The sequence below is a fragment of the Telmatherina bonti genome (assembly GCF_933228915.1).
Source record: "Telmatherina bonti genome assembly, chromosome: 22".
Lineage (NCBI taxonomy): Eukaryota > Metazoa > Chordata > Actinopteri > Atheriniformes > Telmatherinidae > Telmatherina > Telmatherina bonti.
The window spans coordinates 19,295,799-19,302,809 of record NC_136631.1 but is presented as its reverse complement, the minus strand read 5'-3'; the positions used below and the strand labels follow the sequence as shown (position 1 = coordinate 19,302,809).

The 7,011-nt window shown below is 37.3% G+C and overlaps 1 long non-coding RNA gene across 1 annotated transcript; it reads right to left on the bottom strand.

Moving 5' to 3' along the window:
• Positions 1 to 2,313: 2,313 nt before the first annotated feature.
• LOC306772396 lies at positions 2,314 to 3,269 on the bottom strand. The gene is made up of 3 exons (XR_013771775.1): positions 3,139 to 3,269; positions 2,937 to 3,029; positions 2,314 to 2,434 (listed from the first exon to the last, which is right to left on the bottom strand). It is a non-coding gene; the product is annotated as an uncharacterized lncRNA (long non-coding RNA).
• Between the last annotated feature and the right edge of the window lie 3,742 nt (positions 3,270 to 7,011).

Genomic DNA, 7,011 nt, shown 5'->3' with positions numbered 1-7,011 from the left:
ATATATACTTATCTTTTCCTTTTTTATTCCTTCTTATTTGTGTTTAAAGTCATAAGCCAAGGACATTAAAAACATTGATCAGAATGCAGTATTTCCTAAAAATCCCCAACCCCCTTTTTTTAAAAATTGTCTTTTAGTGACACAGACTAAATCCCAGTTTGACCCTGATGAAGGTCAAAAGCTGACCTGACATCAAAGATTAAAGGGGAATTTAAAAATGCTTTATGTTGTTGTCTTTTAGCGCACTGGGGTTCCATCTGTGTTACTGTACCCCTTTATACAGATAGATTAAACATAATAGATAAAACATAAACACTTTTAAAAAACTACAATAGCAGTATGCTATTTTTGCATTTTAAAAATTAAATGTAGCTTGAACTATACCCAAATAAAGCAGTGAACTTTGCATTGTGCATAACCTCGGCATCACAACAGCTCCTGATACACACTAGGAAGCACCAGTCCTAATATACAGCACACCAAAATGACAGAGAAGAACTCAGCTGATTGACTCTACCACACGCTGGCATCCAAACAAAGCACAATTCAAACCCCATGTTATGAAATAGGTATATAACAAAAATATCAGAATAGCACCGTCCACTTTAGAGATTCTGCTAATTTCTTCATGTAAACATAAAACTAAATCGCAAAATCATACATGTCCAACTTTTGCTGTTGTGTGTTCAAAACTTTCATTCTATCTCTAAAAAATTGTGCTGTGTTCTCCACTCTAAAAACTAATGTTCTGGTTCAACAAAAAAAATTAACGCAACAGTTTGCATCAGTCTTTTTGAGTTGTGATAACTTCTTGTGAAATTATGTTCAACCAAAATACAACATTGAGTTAGGTTAAGTAGATTTCCCTTTATAATCAGAGGTATTTTTAATTGCAGCTCGCTTAATATTTAGTAGTACAAACACATGTTTTTGAGTTGAATATTTAAATAAATTAAGTATTTTAGCTAATTTTTTCCACATTATTTGAAAGGAATTTTTAAGTGTTATGAACACAATTGCCATAATCATAAACAAAAGTTTTCAAGTAGATTAACTGTAAAAATCAAGTTGTCCCAACAAAGTTTTTCACATGGTTTAAAATTATTTTTATGTGTGTCATGAACCGAATTGAACAAACGTTTTTAAGTTGACAACAAATAAAAAATTGAAGTTGTTCCAATTAAATTTTCTTTAGTTTCATGTTTTGTTCATAGCTTGTAAGAAATTAATTAGTTGAACAACAAAATTGTTTGCAATTTTTATTTTTTATTTTAAACAATAGTTGTAATTTTGAACAGACAATATTTAAGTCTGGATTAAAAGAAAAACATATTTGAACTCCCCTTCAAATTATGAAAAAAATTGGCCATATTGCCTTGTTATATTAAGCAAAGCCCCTTAGTTATGCTATCACTGCCAAATTATTTATAGTCCTTTACATATTTCAAATCACGGCGCTTTCCATGTTGTAATATCACAGTAAAATTCTAAGCAAGTGCTCATTTAACATCAACTTTCAATTACCTCTAATCTCCTAAAGTCCCCGTCTTTTTTCTTCTTCTTTTTTTTTTTTTTTTTTTTTACAAAAACTGTAAAGAACAGGGTTTTGCAGCAGACATTATTTGAAACAATATTAAAATTTTTAAGACACAATTCTTATAAAAGACTGAACTGTTTCTAAGGGAAGTAGCTTATACAAGATTTAACAACACATCTAGATACATTTTAAACATTTGTGACCCCCTCAGAACTTAGGTTTCCATTGAGATCACAGCCAAAGTCAGGTAATGAATGATGGAACTTTCCAAAGTTGTGATACATAAGTGGCATATCCAGTTACATTAGTAAGCCCTTAACATTGATTCCGAAAACACAATAACAGAATTCTTACACTGTAGCAATCCCTCTTTAAATCCAAAATAAGTATTTCTTTTAATAATATCTTTGTTTTGTCAACTGGCAATACAAGATATACATATGGGCAAACAGTATTTCAAAATCAACTTGACAGAGACACTATCACACATTTTGTGTCATATTTCCATTTTCGATCACACCATCAATTTCCAAAGTTGTTTTACATAACAAAATCTGGTTAAAATCTGACAGTGCGTTAAAACAAGTAAAATCTTCAGAAAATACAGTTCTTGAGATTTGTTACTTTTGCGCTGGCTTTTAGTCCATCAAGTTCAAGAAACAGCTTCTGAAACACTTCAAAAGTGTATTTAAGTTCCTTGCGATAGCTCAGATTCAGAGCATATATTATGCCCATCAGTAGAGCACAGCATCTTGGGATATCCTTTCCCTCCACGATTTTGGTTCCCTCAACCACAATGGTTGCTGTCTTGTGGTCAGATCCTTGGGCAGACCGGTCACCGATAATGGCAATTTTCATCACTTGCCCATCAAGGCCCGTCTCAAACTCTTCTGTATCCTTGTAAAGAAATTTTAAAAATAGGTTAGGATGTCAGAGATAATGAAATAAATGATTACTGCTGACTTTTTATTCATTTTAGTGAATTCAATTAATCAATGGAGCCATTACATATTTAGATTTTTACCCTTACAATCATACACACATGATAGTGATAATGCATGGCTGTTTTTCTTTACTCAAAACAGCTTTTTCTATGATCAAACTGGTGTGCTTAACTAAAATATGTTTTCAATTTCTCAACATGATATTAATCCATGAAATTATCATGCGGGGGAGAATAAGAACCAAATATGGCAAAGCAAAAGGCATTTTGCTTTGCGATATATGCCATACAGAACATACATGTTCAGTCTTACGGGTCGATGCCTGCAACTCATTCATCATGCCAGTTTACTGTGTAAAACGCAATGTAATTTGCATTTAAGTAAATAATCAGTGCAGGAGCAGGTTTCTATACAGTGTGGGCTTTAATTTTCTTTCATGATGTTGGATGACTTACACCAAAATCCTTGAAAAGGTCCTCTTCCTTCTCTCCAAGGTAAACAACAAGGCAGCGGATGGCTACTTCTCAGCGCATTTCAATTGTATTGTGCTATTTGAGAGAAAGGGGGAAAAGAATCAAGAGAAGTAGTTTAATATAATCTGAATGGATGACTGTCAACAACTTTCATTTCAAAGACAAGTCAAAATAATCATCCCACCTCAAGAAGCATGTCCTTGATCTGCCTGATTCTCACTCCTGTAGCTCCTCCCCTTGATGAGACTAAGTCCATCAGTTTCGGAGTGCAATGGTCAAGTTTAGCCATAAAGGTAGATTCAAGGTTGACGGTTGTTATTCTCTTGAATTCTTCTTTTATCTGTAAACCATTCAAAATTAAGAATGTCATTGGTTGCTTAAGGGTGGGGAAAATCAACCAATAAAAATTGGCTACCAAGCAATAATGGCTTTAAATATACAATATAAGGGGAAAAAACTTACCTGAGTAGGCTCACATAATGCAGGCCAGCGCTTCATGAAGTCCCTTATTGCAGGGGATTCATAAACGATCTCTTGTCTACGAAGAGAGAATGTTTTGGCCATTTTCTCAGCAACTACCTGGCAATTATCTCTTTTTGTCACTCCGTGTAAGAGGTCAACTCTTACTTTCTCCAAACTTTCAGTGCTTTCACCTTGAGGATGAGGAGGTAGGTAATTTACTTCAGCTTTTTTAGGCTTTTTAACATTTTTTGCAGGGGCCTGCTCATGTGCTGGTTTCCTCTTGAGTGAGTTCACTTCAACTTCTGGACAGCCAAGACACCGAAGTTTGGATCTGAAGTTATTCATCTTATATTTGAGTCGCTGGATCCATCCATAGCATCCATTGAACGATCCTGGTTCTTTAAGGCAGGGATGTTTTTTGATCAAGGCCTCTGCTACTTGACTTAGTTGTGCGCTTGATAGATAAGCAGTGTACTCATAAATGACTTCAGCTAATCTTCCAAGAATGTCTGGAAGTAGGGAGATGAGATTTTTGGTGCCAAAAAATGTCCCAGAGCAAGTAAAGTTTTCATTGCCTGACTGAAGCAGAATCTCTGTACTCGAAGAGAAACGAGGGATTGGAAATTCTGAGGGCCAACCCTTTGACCGCTGGGTTAAACTTCCTGTCATGAGGTCTGGAGATACCGGCAATGTGTCATGGGAGGACACAGATGAGCAGGCTTCGTCAGAAGACTGAACAGAACCATCAATAACACTCGAGAAAGACCCACCGACGTCTGTTAAGGTCACAGTTACTGTAGCTGGTTCTTGGATATACACAACCTTGATAGTATCCTTATCTGTGATATCAGTTGTTGAACTCAAGGAGAAAAAATCATTACCAAAATCAGCATCCTTGTAATGCAAACAGAAATTCCCATAAATCCCAAATGCATCTTGAACAACTGAACAAAGTTCTTCAACTGTTCCAGGGATTCCAAATGGTAATGTCAGTTTCTGGACATTGTGATCTGAAATGATCACTCGGAGATGGGCTGGTTGTGACATAACTCAATCTGTAAAACACAAAATGTTTCACAAAGTACCAGAACTACAAATTTCAGTAAACATCCAATACAAAAAGAAACAATTTCTGCAGAGCTGCACAGCCACAATTTCAAGCCAATGTAACAAATTCTGTTCTATGTTTTGTTTATTTTTAAATGAAAACATGAATGCCACATAACCAATAATTGAGGGATAAACTATGTTTCTGCACTGTACTAGTTAACTTGTTATGTACATCTAGTGAAACTTTAGGATAACAGGGCTACATCTCATCATGAAAAAGTGATACATTGGTCATTAGAGAATCCTTTTTTTCCAGGCATGACTTCTGCACCTGACCCATCAAGTATACGTTGGTTATCTATGAAACGCAAATGTAACGTTTTAGGGTTATAATGCTTTTTCCACCAAAAATGTAAGGTGTTAAAGGGAACATGTCAGACAGGTCTGCGGGCTCTAGCACTTTCACAGTGCATGTGTTCTCAAGGATGTAGCTCCTGAGATGCTCAACCGACCAGGCACTTAAGCATTTCACAAGGAATACAAGAGTGCCGTTCACAACAACTATTTGAATCAACTTTCCAAAATCTGGCAGACCACCTGTTGAACCATTAGCCAAAATCATTCCAACCGCATACTTTGTGCCACTGTAACACACATGGTTGGCTATCTGGACACGTGTCTCACCAGGGAATTTAGCTTGCAGTGCTTCCTGGATATCTTTTCTTAGCAAAGTAAGATCTACAGTAGACAGATGTGTGGCCTGTAAGACAGGTTTCACAACATGGTGGTTATATGCAACCATCAGCTGATGCTTCATGGAGAGTGACAACAGGATGTTTCGAAAGCTGTGAGTGTGCCTAACAACACGCTTAAAAAAGTGGTGTTTGGCTTCAAATCGCATAGTCCACAGAAATACTAGTGGACCATAGGCCCTGATCAGCTGTGGGTAATGTTCCAGGAAATGGTGTTTAGGGATTAGTTTTTCCTGTGGGAAAACCTGGAGAAACCTGTGTCTGTGTTCAGAGATTTTACTGTCTAGGTAACAAACAGTCTCCTCTGTGTGAACATGACTTACAACAAGCTCAACTATGTCTTTGAGCACCAGGAGTACTTCCCATGCTGGTTCACTCTCAGGGATTTTTGGCCCAATTATGAGGGGCAGGAATCGCAGCAATGACCAGTTTTCATGGGCATCCCCACCAACACTTCTCCTTGCTGCAAAATTCAGAGGGACCTGCTGTGGAGCATTAGCCTTGTCTGACCATTTGTAGGGGAATGTTTTGATTCTTTTGTTGAGTTCATCAAGAGTGAAGTATTTTTTCTTAAGAAATACTTGAAGACATAGAGCCAATTCCCAGGGGACTATACCCTCAAACAGATCATGCAACACATCAGGCGGGTAACCTGACAAAACACTGAAATACTTCAAATGCTCTGTAAGTGCACATTGCCTCTTGACTCCATAGACATGTGCCAAAGCAATGTTCTCCTGCATAGCCTGGACATGCATTTCATGTTCTTCTTTAGTTCTGAGTTTAAATGCTCCCGTCCTCACTTCTTCCATCTGAAACTCTGACTGCTCACCCAGACAAAATCTGCAAACGTGAGAGCTGGAGAAGCTTTCAACAAATCCTGCAATAGAATGGGCCCCAAGATTATCTGCCACAACACTAAATACTGTTCCTTTCACTGTTTTGCCTAATGCTGGGACATACAAGCCCTTTTCTTCTAAGCTCACAAGATCCTTGAGGAGTGGCTCCAGTACAGTTCTGTAACCATATTTTTTCACATCCTCAGCCCTGCAGAGAATGGCTAAGAAGATGGAGGTCAATGATGATCTGAGAATTAAAGGAACATCAGCTAACATCCAGTACACAGCTGTGACTTTGTGTTTTTTCCTAGATGTGCCCAGCGGATTGCATATCTCAAAGTCATCAATATAGAGAATAACTGCAATCGTAGGATCTTCTCCAGAAAACAACTCATTTGATTGATAATAGATGCAATCAGAAAATGTTCTGTACTGTGTTTCTCCATAACTTGGAGCCTCTTTGTCCTTCAAGATCAAATCCTGTATCTTTCTCTGTCTCAAAACTTGTAACAATGACTTTAGAATAGGTACATACTGAAAGCTTCTATCTTCTTCCCTACTGAGTACATACTCCACTGGTTCCACCACAGCAAACTGCTCCTTAAAATAAGCCCTTCTTTTGTAGGCAGAAGAAAGTGGACCACCACTACTCAGGGCAGAGGTAAAGGGATTGGCATTACATAGCTCTGTCACCATGTCTGACACAACAGACTCATGAATCTCACAATTGTGCTTCTTCAAACAGGAATGTATAATATCTTTGATGATAGGACCTGATGCTGAATGAGAGGTAAAATGTACCTCTTCAACTACCTCATCAATACACCTGTTAGATACATTAAAAGTGCTTTCCAGTTTTAGTAACAACAACGCCAAATTTTTTTCAATGAGGTTTGGTAGATCTTGCACACCATTATCATCTTGAACATCAGAGATTATAGACAGTTCACCGTC